This window comes from Aegilops tauschii, chromosome 3 (genome assembly GCF_002575655.3).
Source record: "Aegilops tauschii subsp. strangulata cultivar AL8/78 chromosome 3, Aet v6.0, whole genome shotgun sequence".
Classification (NCBI taxonomy): Eukaryota; Viridiplantae; Streptophyta; class Magnoliopsida; order Poales; family Poaceae; genus Aegilops; species Aegilops tauschii.
This window is the reverse complement of record NC_053037.3, coordinates 270,271,690-270,295,204: the sequence shown is the minus strand read 5'-3', so window position 1 is coordinate 270,295,204 and position 23,515 is coordinate 270,271,690. Positions and strand designations below refer to the sequence as shown.

Genomic DNA, 23,515 nt, shown 5'->3' with positions numbered 1-23,515 from the left:
CTTTTCATTGCTTCTTTCTTCTGCTGGACGGTCCTTTGTACCATGGGGTAGATGTGACACTGAGCAGGGTAGTGGGTAGTCCCTTCACACAAGAAACAAGTGATCTGCCTAGTTGGGCATTCCTCAGCTGGGTGACTTCCTTCACAATTAGGGCATTCATCCTTGTGTTCCTTATGGTTGTGTCCTATTTCTCCACAAGGCTTGTATGTACAAGGTTTCTTCATATCCTTTCCATAAGGCTTCAATTTCTGGGACACAAGACGAGATCTTTGTAGAGTCCACTTAAATTCTTTTCAAGGGGTTACTTCTTGCCATCCATTGGTGGTTTGGTACATCCTCCACCAAGTAGCAGCACCTCTTTCAAAACATTGAAGAGCATGCTGGGTCATATCCTTCCCGGCTATAGGGTTATTCTTCATGTGATCCTCCATGTTCTGAATCCATCGGTCCAGAAAATACAAGCTCATCTCCATTCATCCTCTATTGGGTCCAAGGGTTTGGGGTGAGATAAGAGAGGTCGAGAGGGATGCACACAATACAAACAATGGTTTTGAAAAGACAGATTTTATTGTGGCTGTCGGAAAAACAACAAACAAATGACAGCTCACAAACGTCGCATCTAACGTAGGTATAATAGGGGTTTGGTCTTCTAAAGGTCAATAAGTCTTCAACGTCGCCAAACTCTTCAAGTCTTGTTCATGCCTCCAATGGCTTCTTCTGATCATGCTTGTCCTTCTCAAGTTCTTTTGCCAGATCATCTCTGTTGACGCGAAGTCTCTCGTGACGTCCTTTATATTTCTGGAGTTGCGTTCCAAACTTCTGGGTTTCAACATCCTTGACATGAACCATGATCCTATTGTCCTTCAGTTCATGACGATTCTTTGATGTCTCGAGGTTTTGCTCCTCCATCATGGCTACTTTCAGCTTCTGGGTCATGAGTCCTTCACGAATTGCTTACTTGTCGAATACTGCTTCCTGAAGGTTCATCTTTAACTTCCTGATGTAATGCTCCAGATCCTGGTGATACTCCAGCTATAGTTAGAACTGCATCCTTTGCTGATAGGTGCTCCAGCAGCCTTCTACCATCCAATCCTTATGACGAACTGCATGCTTAACTCCGCGCGGTGACAATAGCATAAGCGGATGATAACATCATGGATAGTCGTGTTTCTGCTCTTGTCATTACCATGAGCTATCATTCCATAGTTGATATCTCCTGCCTTAGGGTTTTCTTTGGCAAAACTTTGAGTTTCTAACTCTCCATGTTTCGGTCTTTCTCCGATACACCTTGCTCTCGAGTATTGACAGCTTCTATAGTCTGCCAAGTTCCATAAGGGTAACCTTCCTAGGTCATACACATCTGGCAATTCTTCAGAGCCTTCAAATTCTCCCAGTCTTCGGAGTCTTCAACCATTGTAGTTTCCATTATCATAATGCACGGTAAAATCCTCTTCATTCCGAATGGTCTTAGTTGTCCGATATCTTGTACTTCTTGAAGTGGTCTCATCCGTCGAATCTTCGAGTGGTCCAAAAGGAAAAAGGGTATGGTCTCACTAAAAGGGAATATTTGAATTAACTCAGAAGAGAAGAGAGGTAAAGATCTTTTTGAAAAGGAAAGTTTTAGGGAAAATCCTTCCTATGGGCTTGCCAGTTTCTAGGGTCACGTCCTACAGTCAACATGTGCTCTGATACCATCTTGTAGCGACCCGACCCGAATGGATCAAGTCTCTGTGCTTAAGTGTCATCCTTGGATCGGTATGCTGACACACACAGTACTCGAGGATTTATAACAGAGGTAAATCACATGTATAAAGTAACGTAAATACTATTACCTCAATCCAAATAGCGGAAGTAACAAGGTTGTGGATTCCCATCAACACCAACGGCAAAGTTGAGTGTAGAAATCGTAACCCTAAGGAATCACTTACTCGTCGTAAGAATCCTGCAACATGAAACGTTGCAGCCCGAAAACGGGTCAGCACATGGAATATGCAGGCAAATTCACACCATAGAGAAATAATGAACAAAGGCTATCACTACATGCATATATGGCTGGTGGAAAAGCTCTATGGTTACAATGTTTTTGCGAAAAGCCAAATTTTCCCTACTTCAAAGGAATAAATTTTATTTAACTATCATGGTGGTTGTGAAACATTGAGGGTTGAATAGGTACTACCTCAACTACTTCCCAATACCCTCAATTTAAAATTAGATCCTAACCATGCAATGTTTGAGGGTTGAATCTAATGCACAAAAACTGGGTATGAACGGGATATGATCAAAGTGTGAACTTGCCTGCAATGTTGATGAAGATGATTCGCACTCAAAATTCTTGATAGATCTACTCGTCACACTCCGGTCAATCTATCGTAAGCAAGCAATAGTAACCACACATAAGCAATCACTCAAAAGATCAGAAAGAACGAGGAAAACAATTCGGAAAACTTCAAAACCAAGCAATTAACTCTTGCAACATAAAACAATTTCTAACAGTACCAAAATTATGTGAATTTGGCCTTATCAGAAAGTTTAGGTCAAGAGCTTCGATTTGCAAAAAGAATCAACTCAAACGGAGTTACGGAACTCAAGTTATGATCAAAAGAAGATTCAAATTCAAATCTGTTTGAAAACAAATTTTAAATTTTCAAAAACATGTTTAAGTTGTTTTACTGGATAGAGGAGATCATAATGAAGAAGTGGGCGTTGGTTTCATTGGATTTGGATAAACGAGTAAAAAGTTGTAGACGTTTGAAAATCAGGGGCTAATCTGTAAATAAATCATCACAGATAAGTCCCTGGCCGGAAATTAAAAAGAAAATAAAAGAAAAATCCTATCGAACGAACGTTCGCTACAGAGCCCTACGGAACGAAATCGTTCGCTACCGAATACTAACAGATGAACGTCCACTAATTAACCTATCTAAAATATAAGACCGACTTTTAAAAGAAAAACCGCAGAAAACCCAAAAAAATTTAAAAAAATTAAACCAGACCGGAGGTGGTTATACCGGGTCGGCAGTTCGGCTGAGATAAAAACCGGCAGCGGCTCCGGCGAGGCGGCGGACTCTGGCGAGGCGGCGGACTCCGGCGAGGCGGGCAGCGGCGGCTACAGCGGCGGGGTGGTGCGGCAGGCGGCGCGGTGGCGAGGAGCGGCGCGAGGTGGAGCAGCTGCGGCGGCGCGGCAGCGGCAGATGTGCGGCGGCGCGGCTGATCTCGCCGACGACGGCGGTTGCGGCGCGGCGGCGCGTCGAGGAAAGGAGAGAGGGCGGGGCGGCGGATCTCGCCTTATAAAGGCCAGGGGAGGGGCGGGTGTTGCGTGGGCGAGGGGGCAAACAAGTCCGGCCGGACTCCGGCGGCGGCGCTCCCGTGCGGGAGTCGGTCTCCTGCGGGAGATCGGGGACGGGGCGACGGGCGAGCTGGGCTGGGCCGGCCCAGTCGGCGAAGAATTTTTTTTTACAGAGAAAGAAATAATAAAACAAAAGAAAATGAAAATATTATACAGGCATATAATATATCAAAATTTTCAGAAAAAGATTTCGTACAACGTGAACATTTTTACAACGCCAAATAAAATTCACACAAATTTAAATAAAGCAAAGAGTGCTACTGCCTTAATAAAAATCATTTTAAAAATACCAAAATGTTTTCAATTTTATTTCTCTCCAATTTTCTGATGTAGGGAATCATGTTACCCTATTTTCTGTATATTTTATTTTTGGAGAAAAATAATTTGAATAAAACTCAAATAACTCCAATATTGAAAAATAATTTCAATGGGACTTTGAATTTAATCCTTTGAAACTCCCAACTCATATTTCATTTGTTTTGAAGAAGTCATTTTATCTTCTCTCGTGAAAATCATTGAGTTGCATAAAGTTTCAGAAATGGGAAATATTTTCAATTGAAATTCAAATATTTTCAACACCCCTTGTCATTTAAATAAATGGAAGAAGTCATGTCATCTTCTCTCCAGGGTTTTGTGGTGAAAAGAATTTGAATTTACGGAGATGATAAAAGCAAAATGAAAGTTTGGGAAAGTCCTTTTATTCCCTCTCATTTAACTTTCAAAGATTTGGAATTCCACTCACTTTCAGTCAATCAATCCAATCTATCTGTTTATTATAACATTCCAAATTTTAGAATTTTGGGATGTTACACTAATGCTCAATATGGTGCGCCACTACTGGGGGCCATATTTGCCTTCACCTATGCCCCAAGTGCGCCATTACTATGCCCGATAATGCGCCACTGGTATTTATCTTGGTGCGCCTCTAATTCTCAATATGGTGTGCCACTACTATGAATATTAGGAATTATTATTTTTTGCTTTTCTGGTATTTGCACAGATTACAAAATATGTTACAACACAGAATATAAACATCACACAATAGAATTCATCATATTAGTCTCCAAATTCAAAATAGCGAACAAAGTTCAAACATTATCCAAGTTTAGGTCTCGAGACATTAGCAAAGTTCATCATATTAGCCGAGTTTGTCATCACATTACAAAGTCGATATCGATCATCTAAACTACCATCACATAGAAGAGAACTGCGGTCACGATGAGCATCATCGCGATGAAACTGGTCTTCATCCGATTCCTCCTCCGCTCCCTCCTCTCTCCCGCTAGATAGCGCGCGTATCTAGCTTCCGCCTCCGCCCTAGTGGTGTACCCTTTGTAACTGTTACCGCTGAAATGGTGAACCTGTCTCCGACACTCCTCCCAGTCGTCATAGACTCCGGGAACCTTACCCTTGTACACGACATACGACAGCATCTCTATGCACTAGACAAACAAAACGTTAGTAGCAATTCACAGATAATATATAAGCAATATATAAGTATGCAACAAAAGGATCGGAAGAGAAAAGCAACACATTAATAGCACAATTCATGATCCTACTAATAAATAGCATCGATTACATATAAGTTGAACGACTATCCAAACTAAAGAGACACACAAGTTCATTAAAGTTTAATTACAACATGAGCTAATCGATATTTCATAACTACATAGCATCAATACTTTCGACTCGACTCAGGGACTGGAGCATGGATGAAGCCGCCGTCTTTCGTGATTGTCATGAATGTGCGGTCGTTGTTAGCCTGCATTTGTAGCGTTGTTTCTATTTCACTGTTGGACGGTTGATATTTGAGGTAGAACTACCCCGAGGTACAAAGGACATCTTGATAGATGATTTCCGCAAACTCCGACTGGATGCGAAAGAATTCTTGTCTGATATCCTCGTCCTGGATTGCCGACAAGCGTGTGGCCCATTCTTTGAGATTATTTGGTAGCATAAGGTGATTATGGTCCCGTACGATCGCCCGCATGTGATGGAGGGCATAGTAGGCATCCTTCTGACTACCAGGCGGCTGCTTAACGCAGGGGAACATCGTTACATGGGTGAACACGTGCTTGCCGTACCTACAAATTGGCCTCCTGAAGGTGCCTCCAGATTTGGCGTAGCCGGGGAGAGCATCATCAAGAGCTTTCTTCATATTTGTGTAGTCTTTCTTCGACTGACGGCCCGAGTCAAAATACGTGGTCATGGAATATTTCGGGCTTAAGAGGATGAGTGTGCAATGTGTGTCACTGCACAAAACACGGAATGCTAGAAAAAAAAGAACGATCGAAATATAAGAAATCATGTGTTATGGGGCAGTGAGGGGATGACTTACTCGGAAAAGTAAGGCACGAGGAAGTTATCCTTATCTGGGTTCGCCAGAATGATGCCTTCGAGGTATGAACTCGCGACTTGCCGGTCCCCAGCGCTGCCCAAGATCTTGGCACGCATGTAGAAGGGGTCGACTACCACGATGTCCGGGGTCTTGTCTCTAATGATCCACATCTCCATACTGAGCGAAAATAGCCGAATGAAGGTGTAGTGCAGCGGATGAAGGTTAAACATAGCGAAGATGTCATCAAACCGCAGGATGATCATACGCCCGATGGTGCTATCGACAAAGCCCTTGCCCTCTGGCACCTTAGTCACGAAAACCGGGTATGCCACATCATTCTCGGAGAGACGCCGCTTCTCCATAGAAAGAACACTGTCATGCAGACTCCGCATAGCACCGGTTGCAGCATTGAGCAGATTAGTCGGTAGCATCGGCCTACCCGCCACATGCACCCTCCTCAAGATATCCTTAGGTATTGGTGGCCCGTACTGAGCACGGATCGTACTCGGTGTCGGCTGGCTCGCACCCTTGTTATTTTATCTTGTCCGTCCCTTCTGCTACTTCTGCTGTAATGGGATCGAGTTCTGCTCAGAGACCACCTTCTTGAGTGTGTTGGGGCTGATAATATTTCGCACCTCGGCTATTTGAGTCTCGGTGAAGGCGGCAGCTGGAGGCGTCTCCTGAGAACTGAACGCCAGACGACGCCTATTGCAATTGGGTTTCTCCGCGGTACCAGCTATATCACGATCGTCTTTTGTAGGGTTGGGTTCTTGAGAAGGGCCCCCAAGAATTCGTCACCGTACCCATGTTCGTTCATGTACTTATCAATGTTGGAAAATGTACCGTCGTTGTCGTCCGGATCCTGTGCCATATGCATGTCCGGATCAGCTGACGGCGGTAGCGTTGCGGCGGTCTTGCCATGGCTTGGCGCCGGCACGACTGGCGGTGTTGTCTGTGGGGTGGTGTCCCCCTCCCCCAAACGAATCTGGCTCTTTGGCCAAAGCATGGACCAGCTTACGCATGCGCTGAGGGTCATCACATCATCTTCGTCGGCCCCAGGGGGTCGATACGGAGGTAACAAGTCGCCGCAGCCCCACAGCACCCGAACCAGTTGAACCCTATACACGGTGGGTGGCATCGGATTACCGTGGAACACGCGGTTGCCCGGTTGAATGATTTTGGCCTTGGTGACATCGATCAACTCGCCGTCCACGAAGTGCAGGAGAGTGCATGGAACTTCGGCCGCGCCCTGCGAAAACATGTAGGGCGTCAGGGATGCCCAGTCAAAGGCAAGGAGATGAAGTCATCAGCCGAGGCTTAGTTACCGTGATGGCGTCGAGCTCGGCTAATGTCGAAGCATCGCCAACGGTGGGCGTGCAAGTGACGGAGGGGCCGCTTGCTACCGAGGTGCCGGCCGGCGTATTCTTCCCACACCCGGGTGCATTAAGCTCCAATGCTGGCGCCGACGCCGGAGACACCAATGCCGCCTCGGCCAAAGACACTAATGTCGGCGTGTTGTCCGAGTTGCTGCCCGTGAAGCTGGGAATAGGGGGCGGCCCTGTCGGTCGCCCGCAATCCACCCCCGCAGCCACTCAAGCAAGGTAGGCATAATGGCAGTGATCGTCGCTCCCACTTGGTCTCGCACTTGCTCTTGGACTATCTCCGGAATCCGCGCCACTTGTGCCTTGAGTTCTTTAACCTCGCGCTCCTGGCTTTCCAAGCTGGTCTTTCTCTCCTTTCGCCCAGCCTTATAGTATTCCGACCATTTCGTGGACATGCCTTTGCCGGCCACACGACCAGCTGACGACGGCTTACTGAACTTATCCTTGTGTTTCATTACGTTCAACGCCCTATTTAAAGTGGTGTCCCAAGGGGCAGACGGGGAGCTCTGAGACCCTGCGCTACTGCTTTCAGTTTCCTGCAGAAGGAACGTGAACCATTTAGAAATTTGGCTTCATTAATTAGAATGCAACCATATGGAGCTAATTACGCGAGGTTGTATTCCTTACCAGAACAAGCTCAAGCGCCTTCACCTTAGGATCCGTGGTAAGCTCCTTTGTTACCGGGTCCACCTTGTACCGGGCCCTGACATAGTTCCTGGTCTACTTTTCATGGTATTTATCGAAGAGGGGTGGTAGGCCTTGCTCGGTACGCTCCGCGTCCTCCTTGTCCCATATAGGTTCCGCCACTCTGTAACCGCCAGGACCGAGTTTGTGGACCCCTAAGTTCAAGTCCCGCATATCTTTCCCCCACTGACTTGATTCTGCGGATGCGTTGCTCTCGCACTTGATCTTGAACTCCAGGTAGTCAGCTTCGCTGATCGAAGGATTTGTCTCCTTGATCTTCTCATAACTATCACCACTTAGAATCCTTCTCTTCACCGCGGCTCTCCAAGTAGCCAGGGCCGTGCTCATCTTCGTGAGGGCGGCACTGTTCACTTTATTCCCTGAGAGGCGTGTGTTTGCGAAGTCACCAGGAAACTTGTATCGTTCGTGCAGCTTCGTGAAGAGGAGGTTGCGCAAATTCCCTCGGTCACGATGCCTTAGGTTCTCGGTGTTGATCGAGACGGTGCTCCGGAGAATGCACCCGAGCTATCCCGCGTACTCACTGACTAATTCTTTGGGTGCCGTTGGATGCCCACTTAAGGACACTTCAGTAAATTCCTCCTTGACGGCGCCGAGCATGTTCGGGCGCCGGTCCTTCCGTTGCCTCTTTGGTCGGCTGCCATCTGTGCGTGCGCTGCCATCATTAGTGGTGGCATCCCTGGCGGCACCATCAGTGGTGTCATCCCCGGCGCCACTACGGGTTGTGTAGTCGGGATCGGTGTCTTCCACGGCATCCTCGTAGCGCTGAGGTTCTTCCTCCATCTCCTGGGATAGCTCCCAGAATGACTTGCCCGAACCACCGGCCTCATCGTTGTCGGCCATGTTCGCTCTAAATAGGAAAAAACGCTAGAATGATTAATTGTAAGACGGTGGCGAAAGCATTTTGCCACGTACGCAAGTGAGGACGCCTAGGTGTTCGTCACATTGCTGAGCCAGCAGCGGCTGGGTAATAACAAGGTCGAAACCAGGGGCCATGTACTAGTTAAACTAAGCAAAAACTATGTTTGTATTCAGACATCGACATGAATCCAACTTGTGAGGCCATTCTGACCTTTTCAGATGCCAGCATGTGAACTTGGCTTAAAGATTTGTGCTTACCAGCAACCTTAAGATGCTGGTTTGTAGAACTATGCCAATTCTGTGGATGGGTAAAGGGTATCAGATGCTGCCTGAGTGTATCAGATGCCACCCAGAAAGAGACATTTGTGCCTCTCATCTATGCCAGCACAACCTAGCTGATCTTTCACTATGTATGCATAGCTAACAGTCTTAACATCCTCAAGGGCAGTCCTAAAGCATCGTGTCATGGCGAGCCTAGGCAGTGTGGTGCACCGCGAAGTGCGACGGTCTACGAATGAGACCAATGCCTAATGCATACCCCTACTCACTAGAATGAGACCAATGACAAGTTTAACTCAGGCTGACAACAACAAACTTCACACCATGAATGAAACTGCAGTTGGACAAAACAGAAATGCCCCATTCAGTTAACTTAACTCACTTGCTGATTTAACTTAACTCACTTGCTGATTTGCTGATTTGCTTCGGTTGAGAATCGGGTACCTTCTAGGTCAAGAAAATTGGACATGACCTTTGCTAATTTTCTTGACCTAGGAGTGCCCCATTCTCAACCGAAACGGAAATTAATCAACATTTCAGGAGAAAGGGGTAACTATTTGTCAACATTTCAGCAGCAACACAGTGGCCATCGTGGCATGCCATGAGAGAGGCCTGATGGTTAACACAGTGTCTGTCGTCACATGCCATGAGAGAGGCCTGAGGCCTGACGCAGCTGGTACACAATTATATATGGTTGTATTGTATACCTGATGAAGCATGTACGAGCTCCAAACAAGTACTACTGTCTGACTTAGCACGTTGCTAACAGCCTGCTAGGTGTATCTGCAGCTCGACTTCTTTCTGCTGCACTATCGAAAGAACAAACATTTTTTTTGAGATGAAGGAATGAACTTTGATATGTGGGATGCAGGGGACCTGGGAATCACAATTCTCCGACAACATCTTGCAAAATGCAGAATTTAACAGATCACTATGATATGCAAAATGCAGCACACATCCATCAATTATTGAACGAATAGCCGTCATGTCCGGAGTTGTTCTCTTCAGTTTCCATGCATCACTAATTGTTCTCTCCATGCATAAAAGCTTACTGCCAACAATAGACAACACAAAACACTCGTATTCAGAAAGATAATTAGTGTAGTACAGACTACGGAGCAGAGCCAGACTTAGTCATGATCTCGCTAATCTCATCTCGCTCAATTCATTAACAGTTGTAGTTGCAGGGCTGGAGGTGATACAACTATATAGCCCATGGAAACGAGGTGATACAACTCGCCGTGCGTAACAGGAGGGAGGCGGGTCAGGGCTTACCGAGGAGAAAGGAAGAGAAGGCCTCTGCTCCGGTCCCCGTCGGCTCCAGCTACACATATAATTACAAACAGAGCATGAGAAAACTCAGCAACAATCTAATTAAGCAGAGAGCGCAAATGAGCATACATGAGTTCCAATCATCATACCACAAAGGAAAAAAACAAAGGACACATGCTTCAGTTCGTATGCATCTAGCCGCAAAAATCCACTGCAAAATATCATAAGGTACGGCAGCTCTGTTACCGTTTCCTGGCTTGATTGCTGCGGTTTTTGCTGATTTCGCTAGCCCCGGAGTGGATTGACCTGTGATAGGGGAGAACCGGTTAGGATTAGGGGCCATGCTGACCGTGCTGTTCTAGGGTTCAGAGGGGGAGAGAGGAAGAGCAGCGAGAGGAGCCACGGCGGAGAGGAGGCGGCGCCACGGGTGGACGGAATGAGGCGGGAGGGGCCGCCATGGGGCGAGAGATGGGGACGGAGGGGGGCGCGTGCCATGGGAGGGGGCCGCTGGTGGGAGGGAGGGAGGAGGCACCACGGGAGAGGAGCACGAGGAGGCACGGGGAGGAGCGAAGGTGTGGGGATGCGTAGAAGCTTACATGGGCCGCCGTCGCCGCCGGGGTTCCGCCGCCGCCGCCGCCACGCGCTCGTAGAGCTGCTGGACTCGGTGAAGATGAAACGGGGGGAGGGAAGGAAGGGCCACCGCCTGACCTACTGCTCGATTGGGGGCAGAGAAGGCGAGGGAGGGGGTGGGTGGGGGCGGCGGAGCCCGGGAGCGAGGTCGCCGGTGGGTGGGGGGTGGCGGCGGTGGGGGGGAGAGGAAGAATGGAAATGAGGGTGAGGGGGCGGCTGGGTCTTGGATATTACTGGGGGAGGGTTAGCAATGGCGCACCTTTTAGGGGTGCGCCATAAAAAGGGGTATATCAATGGCGCACCTTTTAGGGGTGCGCCGTAAACACCGTGATAGCAATGGCGCACCTTCTCCTGGTGCGCCATTACTAACTTTTTTTTATTTTTTTGGATTTTTAGTTGCATGTAATAATTTAAGATTTGGGATAAAAGAAAAGGAAAATGCAAATGGAGTGATCAAACCATTGTGCAAAGATTTAGAATTAGATGACATGGTTGAAATCAAGTGATACATGTAATAATTTAGTTGCATGTAATAATTGAGCTTGCCACTGACACACACACACGCGGCCGACACGTCGTGATTCGATCTTAGCTATCTTTTCACAATCTTCTTGCCCTACTTTTTCGCAAATGGAGTTCTTCTCTTGAACGGATGTCCTTTAGGTAGGGTGGTCCTGCTTCTTCTTGTGGTGTATGGTACTTCATCATCGTCGTGATCTTCCATCTTCGGGTCGCCGTACTTGTCGAAGTCTTGTTCATTGGCGACTCCATCCATTCCGATGATGTTCCTTTTGCCTCTCCTCACGACAACACGACTGGGCTTTGACGGGTCGGTAATGAAGAAGCATTGGTACACTTGGGAAGCCAGTACCCATGGCTCATTTTTCGCGGTGATGTTTGCGCCCGCGGTCTTGGATTTGGCTTCGGGTATAACCATGGTGGTGAAATACCGGTCTTCTTTTAGGACGCTCTTGACCCATCTGACACGGAACATCGGGACCTTCTCTCCAGCGTAGCTTAGCTCCCAGATCTCCTCGATCCTTCCGTAGTATCTGTCCTTGTCGTTACCGGTGTAGGATTCCATCGTTACTCCGGAGTTCTGATAATCATCGCTCTTCATGTCCTTTTCCTCGGTGTAGAATGTGTAGCCGTTGATATCGTACGCCTCATAGGTCATCAGGTTGTGCTCCGCGCCCTGTGACAAGGCGAATATGAGTTTTTCTTCCGCGGAAGAATCCTCATGTAAAGGGTACGACAGAAGCTTCTCCTTGAACCAACGCGTGAAACATGAGTTGTGCTCTTTGATTATATCTCTGTCCGTCCACTATTGGCCTTGGTCATTGTACATCTTCTCAATAAAGGTTTTGTGCTCTACCACCCAAGGATTGACCACGTCTATGTGTTGTAGCACGACTAGGTTTGCTGTTTCAAAGTCAGCGAGTCGACCCTTGAAGTCGACATGCATTTTGCGGCGACCGTCGCGGTGACCCCATCCAGCGAGCCTGTCGAGGTGCCTGTTGACGGGCAGACCAACGGGGTTCTCGATGCACTCTTCGGTCAGAAAACCCTTGGCTATGCTTCCATCTGGACGTGCCCTGTTGCGAACGTATCCTTTGATGACACCATTCATCCTTTCGAACGGCATCATGCTGTGCAGGAACGTCGGCCCGAGTTGGATGATATCCTCCACGATATGGACCAGCAGATGCACCATAACGTCGAAGAATGCGGGCAGGAAGTACATCTCAAGCTCGCATAGTATCACCATGATCTCTTCCTGTAGCCTTCTGAGTTGCCTCATGCCAACCGACTTCTGAGAGATGACGTCAAAAAATTTGCATAGGCCAAATAGCGTTTCATGGACGTCCGCGTCCATGATCCCACGGATTGCAACTAGAAGTATCTACGTCATCAGCACATGACAGTCATGAGACTTCATCCCTCTGAACTTCTGCTTCACTGAGTCTAGGTATCTTCTTATCTTCCCCGCGTAACCGTAAGGAAGTTTTACTCCTACGAGGAAGGTGAAAAACTGCTCGATCTCCTCCTGACTTAGAGTGAAGCACGCGGGAGGGCAGTCATATTTGATCTTCTTGGCCTTTTTGCCTTTGCGATGACTTTCCGTGTCCTTCGCCTCATCATCATCATCATTAGGGCATTTTGCGCGAAGCTCCTCCCTGATGCCCATTGATTTCAAGTCTACCCTTGCTTTCGGCCCATCTTTGGTCCTCTCTGGCATGTTGAGCAGGGTACCAAGCAGACTCTCGCACATGTTCTTCGTGATATGCATGACATCAAGGCTGTGAGGCACACGGAGGATCTTCTAGTATGGCAAGTCCCAGAAAACAGACCTCGTTTTTCATACCTTCAGCAGCGGCTCTGGCGCCTTTCGCTTCTTTCCCGGCGGTGGGCACTCTTTCCAATTTTTTAACAGCTCGTCTATTTCCTCGCCGCTCCTCGTACGCGGGCGTATTCGGGGTTCGGTTTCACCATCGAATAGATCCTTGTGTTTTCTCCATGCGTCATCGTCGCGAAGCCACCTTCGATGTCCCATGAACACGGTTTTTGAAGACCCGGGATCTCTATCTAGCTGGCGATACGTTGTGTCATCGATGCACCTGACGCATGCACAAAATCCGTGGACCACATGCCCCGCGACATATCCATAACCGAGATAGTCATGCACCGTCGTGAGCAGTGCGACTCTCATAGGGAATTATTCTTTCGCTGCAGCGTCCCACGTATTGGCTGGCGTTTTCCACAGCGTGTCTAGCTCCTCTTTCAGCAGCCCCAGATACAGATTGATGTCGTTCCCTGGTTGTTTCGGCCCTTCAATTAGCATACTCAAGTGAATGTACTTCCTCTTCATGCACATCCAGGGGGGAAGGTTGTACATCCAGACAAACACAGGCCAGGTGCTATGTGTGCTTCTCTGGCTGCCAAACGGATTGACTCCATCGGTGCTCGCGCCCAGCACGATGTTCCTTGGATCGTCCCCAAATTCTGGGTGTTCGAAGTTCAACGCTTGCCATTGGCTAGCATCCTTAGGGTGACTTAGCATCTTGTCTTTTTATTTATCTTCGGATCATTTGCATCCTCTTATCGCTTCTTCTCCTCCCTATCCGCGTGCCAACGCAGGAGCTTTGCTAGCTTAGGGTCCGTGAAATACCGCTGCAGACGAGGAGTGATCGGAAAGTACCACACCACTTTTCGAGGAGCTTTCTTCCTCTTCTTGTATCGAGTGACGCCGCACACCGGACATATGGTAGACTCCACGTGCTCGTCCCGATAAATGATGCAATCGTTCATGCACACATGGTATTTCACGTGCAGTAAATCCAGTGGACACACGATTTTCTTCGCCTCCTCGAAACTGGTCGGGCACTTGTTCCCCTTGGGAAGACGTTCGTGCCAGAATGACATGTTCTCGTCGAAGCATGCGTCGGTCATTTTGTGTTTTACCTTCATCTCCAGAGCCATGAGCGTTACTTTCAGGCGGGTATCCTCGGGCCTGCATCCTTCATACAATGGAGTAACTGCGTCTATCTCCAGTTGATCCAGCTTAGCTTTCTCTCGGGCGACAGCTCTTGCGTTACCCGTCTGCTTGAGAAGCAGCTCTTGAATATGAGAGTCCTGCACCCAGCCCATCGATGGTCCATCGCCGTCTGCTCCGGCATCTTCATCTTCATGATCATGCCCTTCGTCTTGATCTTCCTCATCATCATGTCCGGCATCTTCTACATGATGACTGTGTCCTGCATCTACTTCGTGATCATGTCCTGGAGATTCTTCGTCTTCTCGCCTGCCCTCGCCGCTATTGTCTTGTTACCCTTCCTTATTTCTTGCCCGGCCCCCATGGACTACTTCATAATCATCTTCATCACCTTGCCACCGATAGCCATCCATGAAACCACGCAAGAGCAGGTGGTCCCGCACCTATCTGGAATCCGGGTCCATAAGGCTCTTCAGCTTGCATCTTCAACATGGACATCTTATCTCCGTCTCGTTCTTTTGAAGCATCCCGGCCTTCGCGGAGCTAAAAAACCTATTTACGATGCCTTCGGTCATCATGCGGACCATGGTCGCCTGCGGGGTAGAGCAAAACGATATTTTAGAACCAAATGTTTTTTGGCATGACTTTGCCTAAAAATAGGACCAAAAAGAATGCATAGTGCCAAATTCTCGCCGAAACGGAAATGAATCAACATTCGGGCAAAATATTGGCAACTATCGCATTTCAAATACCGGTACCTGCAAATAGAAACATATGCAACACCAAAAACATACGTAGATCTAGGCCATAAAAAGTGTGTACGTTGTTGGCGGGAGAAAAAAGTAGATCTAGAACATAAAGAAAGCATTCCCCTTACTTACCTATCAAAAAAGGTAATTTAACCACTTAATTTGGGTGAATCTATGGTGCAAATGAGGTGAGGAGGAGGAGGCAGCCGAGACCAAGCTTGGTAGAGGTGGAGAGAATGAAGTGGGGAAAGTGAGTGTGGTAGGTGGCTGTCAAAAATATCTAGCTGCTCTTAGGTTACCAATGGCGCACCTCCTAAAAATGCGCCATTGGTAACCACGGTTACTAATGGCGCACCTAGTGTGTGGTGCGCCATTACTAGTTTTGAAAACAAATGTGAAAAAAATTGTTAGTAGTGGCGCACCGTGGGTGTAGTGCGCCATTACTAGTTAAAACTAACTAGTAATGGCGCACCAAACCACGGTGCACCACTGGTAAGTCTGGGGAGGGGGTGTGCCCAGGAGAAACTTAGCAGTGGCGCACCACACACAAGGTGCGCCATTAGTAATATGGCCACTAATGGCGCACCTATATCTGGTGCGCCACTGCCATATAGCAGTGGCGCAGCACATACATGGTTCGCCATTAATGTCCATATTAGCTATAGTCGTTTTCCTAGTAGTGGTCCGGGGCCTGTAGCACTGCTTCGGTCGCTGGGCTCTGCTGTTGTTGACATCTTCAGTGGCCGGATGTCCGGGTCCTGGGAGCTATCTCCGTCTTCTTCCGTCGTCGCTTCCAGGCTTCCCTCGCGGATGGTGTAGTTGTTCCTTGGCGCTTGCACTCCTCCTCATCGTCCGTAGTGTTCCGACAATACCTATGCATGAACACGAGTGGAGTGTCAAGTAGTAGACCATCCTCGAAGGTGTCAAGTGAGCACGTGTAAAGAGGATGATTCACCTTTGTGTATGTGAAGTGGATGTCGCACGTGTCACTCGCTGAACGGACTCTTGACATGGTGATGTCCATAGGATGCTTCGCATCATCTCCACTCCCTTGGGAAAGATCCGACCTCATATCAAAAACCAAATCACCATGGGAAAGAGATGCTTCGCCGAGTAGAAGGGGACGTTCACCAAGTACTTGTCATCTTGAAGCTCGAAATGGGCACTCTCCAATGTCGCACCGTCTAGTGATTCCTGCAAAAGGAGCAAAGACAACAAACACTTGGAAAAACAAATGTGGTTAGCGTTAGTGCAAAACCAAGCTTCAACAGGTGATTCACCAAACAAGTGTCGTCATCATGCAAAGCATATGGTTTGACAAAGGATTGTGACATGGCATATAAGCACATAAATTGAGCACAAGGAAAGATATCATGTGAACAAGCATGTAAATGTGAGGTAGTGATGCAAATATGTGTGTGAATAGAATAAGCATCTACCTCAAGGTCATAGCAATCATGCATAAAGCGCTCGACAAATGGTCAATGGTAGGCATAAGAATCATTCACAACACCAAATAAAATGAAGAGTCTAAACATGTGGGTCAAGTGCAAGACAATCCAAGCAATACGTGCATAGGGTGCAGTGAAGATAGTGTGGCACTCAACACAATAGAAAGGGCAATTGTTCATCATGTGTGAGGAAATCAAGGAAATCATGTAGCAATCAATGGGACATGGCATATGTGAAGAAATTACATTGTTGCAACCAAACGTATGAGAGGAGCAAGTAATCCAAGAATTGGATGCAACACACAAGGCATATATATCATGATGCATGGAACGGTGAAAATGACAAGTCGAAGCAAGATCTCTAACATGTGCGCAATCAAATGATCCAAGATGAACAATAAGTCTCATGGTGGAAGAAACACAAGAAGTAGGATCCGCAATATCCATGCTCATGGTTTGGGGGTTCTCAAAAGATAAGGGTATCACCTTCAAAGCATGTCCTTGTGCATTCTTCACAATGCCTAAGTTGTAGCAAATGCGTTGTAGAAGTGCATCGGTCAAAAGTGGCTCGCTCTCAAGAGCTCGGATTGTCAACTCACGTGACGTGGAAGTTGACACGACGTCCATGTATCCTACACATGCACACAACAAAACAAAGAACGTATGCGCATGGTAGATAAACACATCATCCATCATGATGGTTCTCTTCTCTTGCACATAACCCTTAGAAGCACAAGTGCATGAACAATATGATGCAACAATGTCAATATTCATGGCATGAGGTATATGGTGCAAAGAGGTAAGGCAAGCATGCTTCACAAAAAACATGTCAAAATCTCCCAATATATGTGAGAATGCTATGGGGGCAATCTCATTAGCAAGACTAAAAGCATTGTTGCACTCAATACATCTCAAATCATCTAGAATGAGAGAGGCAACACATGGAGATATATGACAAGAAGCAATATTAATCATGTGCAAAGCATGTAGGTGGTTTTCATCAACCGCATGAAATGAGCAAGTATGAATCATGAGTGATGCAACATAAGCAATTATAGTAATCAAGTCGTGCAAGCTAGTAGTGCGAAGATGCAACATACTAGAGGAAATCATGGCAGTCATGTCATGTGAGCAAATAATAGCCATAGGCAATGCACATGACATATCGAAAGCACAAACACAAAGCAAGATCATACTATCATCATAGGCATGGGGCACAAAGCAAACATGGTAATAACAAGTGTTATCTCCACCAAGCTTGCAAATACACATACAAGTATGAGAATCAATCATCATGTGTAATGCAAAGCATGGGTCACAAATGCCTGGTAAAGGCATGTGAATAAGCATGTCATGCAAAGTGAACATGGCAATATGGGCATATAATATGTAGGGATACTTGGTTTTATGCCCCTAGTTGTGTCCCACTCGATAGGATTGCCCCTAATTTTCAAAAGCCAGCGGTTCTGTCCAACCCACTTTGGTCGTCTTGTGCTTTTGCCCTTTGACCGTTTGGCCGTCACTTTGAAAACTTCATAACTAATTCATACTAAATTAGAAAAATGCAAATAAGATACCAAAATGTTTGGGAAAACATCACCTACATGTCAATGTCATTTGCACTCATGACAAAAGTGTTGGAAAGTGCCCATCCGAGTTTTAGCTCTTATCATACCACCATGAACAGTAAAATCTAAAAAAAATCAAGAAATTCAAAAATAAATTTGGTGGCAAAGAATGACAAATGTTTTAAGTTCTTGCCATGTTTTATTAGGGAATTACATTTGTGCAAATCATGGCAAAAGAAACAATCAACTCTCCAAAATAGATTTTTTTTGCCACGACTTCCACGAGTCATTCCCTTATAAAACTTGGCAAGCACTTAAAATATTTGTCATTCTTTGCCACCAAATTTATTTTTGAATTTTTCGATTTTTTTTTAGATTTTACTGTATATGGTGGTATCATAAGAGCTAAAACTCGGATGGGCACTTTCCAACACTTTTGTCATGAATGCAAATGACATTGACATGGAGGTGGTGTTTTCTCAAACATTTTGGTATCTTGTTTGCATTTTTGTGATTTAGTATGAACTAGTTATGAAGTTTTCAAAGTGACGGTCAAAGGGCAAAAGCACAAGACGACCAAAGTGGGTTGGACAGAACTGCTGGCTTTTGAAAATTAGGGGCAATCCTGTCAAGTGGGACACAACTAGGGGCATAAAACCAATTATCCCTAATATGTAATGGAGAATAACCCATAACCATGTGAGGGTCATGTAGAATGAATGCGCGAAGTCTTTGCGCGAAGAGAGTGGTGGGAAGGACAATCCATGGGATCCCAAGTCATCATTGCTCTCTAGAGCTCGTTTTGTCAACTCATGGGATTGTGAGGTTGACAAGTATTCATGGGTACCTACAAAATAAAGACACAAATGAAAGAAATTGTGTGTGTGTAAATGTACACATCATCCATCATGATGTGTATGTGCATGTGTGAGTTAGCACAAGATAAGCATCACTTAAAGAAATTTGATGCATGGTATATGAACATGTCATCCATCATGAAAGAATAGTTATTGTGTATGACACGATGGGGATGCAAATTGAGCATACAATTATATGGCACATCAATATCATGTTTATTCATGGGGAGCATATGGTGCACACAAGTATTGGGATCATGCAATGAATGGGATGAATCAAAATCTCCTAAAATGTATGAGGAAACTATGGGGGTCTCCTCATGAGCAATATTGTAAACATCACATGGAGAAGATGGACAACATCCAAAACAATGCATATCCGAAGCTAGGTGGTCATGGCATGGCATATGAGATAAATGATGCAAAGGGAGCATATCAATATGATCACAAGAAAAACAAATGCCAATAACCATGGGCTTGCCATCTATGCCATAAGTGCAAATTGGGTTTATTTTAATGGCGTATGCATAGTCACTACGATGAGATTGCAAATATGATGTATGATTGATCTCATGCATAGCATATGACAAGTCAAGCGGATTGTCAAACATGATGTGACCTAGAGAATTGTCACACGAAATTCTATGTAACATGGCATCACAACTAATAGACTCCACATGGCAATCATCAAACTCATCATAAACGGGTAAATCATCGCATGGGGAAGTCACGCTAGCATGAAGCAAGGTAATAGGTTGATCAACATCATGCAAGCAATCAATGTCAAGAATGTCCACTAGTGGGACTAGAGCATCACCTTCACCTATGTTACCATTCTCATTCCACTCATGTGGTGTAGGTGAGGTGGCAAAGACCAAATGGTGGTCATCTTCATCTTGATGGAACCATGTGGGGGGTGCATCATATTCCACCACGGCCATTGTCTTGTCCAAAGGGAGGACGAAGTCGTCGAGGAACGGCGCGTCATCATATATGGGACCTAGCACCAAATGAGAAGACACAATAGAGGTAGAGGTTAAGTCGTTAGAAATCATAGTGGCCTCACTCTCTCTATGTGGTGGCTCACTCACTCCCTCAAAATAGGTGCACTCAAAGTCACATATGGTGGAGTCACTCATCTCACTCAAGTGGTGGGGGTTGTGGCCCTCCTCACATGGGAATTGTGGCAACACATCACATATGGGGCTAGTGGTGAAGTCACTCTCACTCTCAATATGGTGGAAAAAGTCACTCAAGTCATCATACGTCGCCGTGGTCGAGGTGAAATACTCAACCATCTCATCGCCGTCACCATGGATGAAGGTCGAAGATGGCACATCATCACTCTCCTCCATGACCGAAGGGAAAATACCATGCTCGATCATCTCGTCATCGTCGCCATGGATGAAGGCCGAAGATGGCACATCATCACTCTCGCCTCCTAAGATGGAAGCAACATCCTTGCTCGTCACCATGTCACTTGCCTCCAAAGCTTGGTCCTTGAAGGTCTCCGTAGTCGTACTCGTCGCCACACCGTCTTGAAAAAGATCAAAGTAGACTCGGCATCATCAATGCCACAAAGAGGGATGGCGGTGAAGTCAAACTTGGGAGCATCATCTTGGAGCTCATCGGACATGGACATCTTGGTGATACTAGCCTCCTTCTCGTCGTCTTTGAGTTTGGTCTTCAAGAAGTGTGCTTGGGGTGGAGTAGCCTTGGCCTTCATGAGTTCTTGTTCCGCCTTGAGAGCACCAATGTAGTTGTCCTCGAGGGACTTGTAGTTCTCGAGGAAGATAGTCTTGGAGATGTCATTGTTCAATCCCATCATGAAGTGGAACTTCATTGACATGGGGTCGTCCACGCTGGCTCGTCGCAAGGCTTTCTTCATCTCCTTGAAGTACTCGTCGATGGACTTGGATCCTTGGGTGGTGTTCTCAAATTGGTGTAGAAGTTGTTCCGTGTAGGTTGGAGGCACGAACTCTCGCTGCAAAGCTCTCGTCGTGTTAGGCCAACTCATGTCATAGGTCTCCAAAGGTGTGTGAAGCCACCATGTCGAGGCGTAATCGTAGAAGTTTCTTGTGGCGCACTTCACTTGATCTTCGGGAGGAACTTGATGTAGCTTGAGGTAGTCATCCATCAAACGCTCCCACTCGAGATACTCCTCGGGTTCTTGAGTCCCATAGAAAGGAATCTCGTGGTCGGTGTCGAGGTCGTAGTAGCTCATGGAAGTTGTGGACTTGAGCTTGGGGAGCTTCTCTTGAGTGTAGTCTTGAGGTTCTTCTTGGCGAAGATGTCGTATGTCCGTAGGCAAAGATGCCTTGAAGTCGCTTGGCGAAGATGCCAAGGGAGATCGTAAAGTCGTTGAGCGGTTGTTGGTGTTCAGCTTGTGACCTTCATGTTCTTGTTGGTGATGGTGTCGATGCTGATGTGATCTTGCCGGAGATGGTAGCTTGGAAGCATGTGCTCTTGAGCGTCTTCTTGAAGATGAGGAAGATCGCTTGTAGGACTTGATGAGGGCTTTGATCTCCTCCATTTGAGCTTGTATCTTGGCGTCGGTAGAGTTTTTCGTGGCATCGAACTCATCGTTGTTGTTGTAGACCGAAGGTGAAATGCCTTGCCTATCCATCACAAGACTCGAGTAGAGGTGAGTAGGAAATGAGATAAACAATACCAATTTTCCCAAAGTTGAGGATGTATCCCGTTTCACTCAATGTGAGATGAAAGAATAGTGGAATTGGTACCGGACTTGTTCACTCACACCTACAGACTAAAGCTTATGGAGTAGCTCGGTGAGGATAGTGGCACAAGAATTTAATGCAAAATGTTAGCAAGAGTCAATAATGTTGAAAGAGATTCACAAATTTGCAAGTGAAACAAGTAGACCAATAGCAAAGAATGGCACACAGAAACACACACACAGGGATAGATAAATGGGGTCGTGCAACCAAGGAATGAGCACAAAATGTGGAGTCCATGGAAAACGGTCGTGTTGCACAACTCAAGAGAGACGCTAGCACGATTGCTCAATAGGCGGATACGACACTTGTGCACAGCCTATAAGATGCAAAATGGATAAACTTTCTATCCCAAGTATGCTATGTATGTATGGTTCCCGGTGTTTCTCACACAATGATCCAAGATGATCAAGTATAATACCATATGATATATTGTAATGCACTATGATACGATGCTATGGCTCTTGCTTACAAGCTCTTTGCTCTCTTTCTCTTTTGCTTAAAAGCTTTATTCTTCTTCTCTTTTTGTATGGCCACTTCGCGAAATGCACAAACCAAGATAGCAATTGTTTATATGCGGGAACAAACTTGTGGCACAAGGGATGATATGATACCAATATGATATGGTATGTATGCAATGGAAGGTGTAGATCACTAATGTGCACAAGTAACATTGCCGGCAATACTCAAAGGCTAGTCTCGATAGGCAAGTGACGCAAAATGGGCTAGGGGTTATCAATGCAATTGCAAGGGAGAATGTACAATGATGTCGTCGAGGTTACCTTCAATGATTTGTCATGTGTAAGCAAGGACGAATAATGATGAAGCGGTTAATGTCGATGACGACCTCGAGGCGATGATGAGTGGTGGTGTTCTCGATGTCGAACCGTCCCTAATTAGTCAAAACACCTTAGGAAACGGAAAAACCGCAAACTCAAAATCTCAAATGTCAAATGGTGGTAGCGGAAAGTGGTGGTGGTTTTGCCGAAGCTCAATGGGATTGCGGGAATGCAATGATGGGTTTTGGAGTACGCAATGCGGAAATCGAGGGCAAGGTGGTGAACTATACACGGTGTCGGAGTTGGAAGCATGGTTCCTAAGTAGCCTAAACACCTTAGGAGAAACAAGCCATGACTCAAACAAGCTCAAACAAAATTGGGTTAAGTTGGGTTGGCGGAAGTGTATGGTGGTGGTTGATGAAGAAGCAACCGTCCCTAAGTAGCCGAAACACCTTAGGAGACTCGAATCACTACTCAAGCAACCACAAATGCTATAAGGAACAAAATGGGTTAGGTTGCAGAAGTCGGTGGTGGTTATGCGAATGATATGGTGGAAGCCCTGGGCAAAGATGCCAAAGTGCCAAAAATTAGATGGAGTCAAATGGTGATGAAACCTATCTAGAGGGATAGAGGATGTCAATAGCTACTCAACAAGCTAAAGAACGCGAAAATCAGACTCTGGATGTGAAAGTTATGGGCAAAACGGTGAAACACGGGAGGCTGATGCTCCAGGGGTCGGACATCCGGGGTCGGGGCTGGATATCTGGGACCTGATGTCCAGAAACTTGCGCGATTTTGCGCTCCAGGATCCGGATGTCCGGGCCAAGGGCCAGATTTTCGGGGGGCCAGATGTCCAGAACCGTGCAGATTTTGTGCTCCAGGAGCCGGATGTCCGGCTTGGGGCCCTAATGTCCGGCCCGAATCTAGGAGACTACTACTCCTTTGGAGGCCAAGACCTCCATCTAGGAGAAGATCCTGCGGGATATATCATCAAGACCCCCTCGCGGGTGGACCCCTTCAAGACCTCCTCATGGAGATGAACTTTAGCTTGTATCTTTCCCTTTCTTGTTCAT

The 23,515-nt window shown here is 46.5% G+C and overlaps 1 long non-coding RNA gene across 1 annotated transcript; it reads right to left on the bottom strand.

Moving 5' to 3' along the window:
• Nucleotides 1-4,418: 4,418 nt before the first annotated feature.
• On the bottom strand, nt 4,419-11,010 carry LOC141042370 (uncharacterized). Its single transcript, XR_012204879.1, has 4 exons — nt 10,777-11,010; nt 10,427-10,486; nt 10,184-10,232; nt 4,419-4,781 (listed from the first exon to the last, which is right to left on the bottom strand). It is a non-coding gene; the product is annotated as an uncharacterized lncRNA (long non-coding RNA).
• Nucleotides 11,011-23,515: the final 12,505 nt, after the last annotated feature.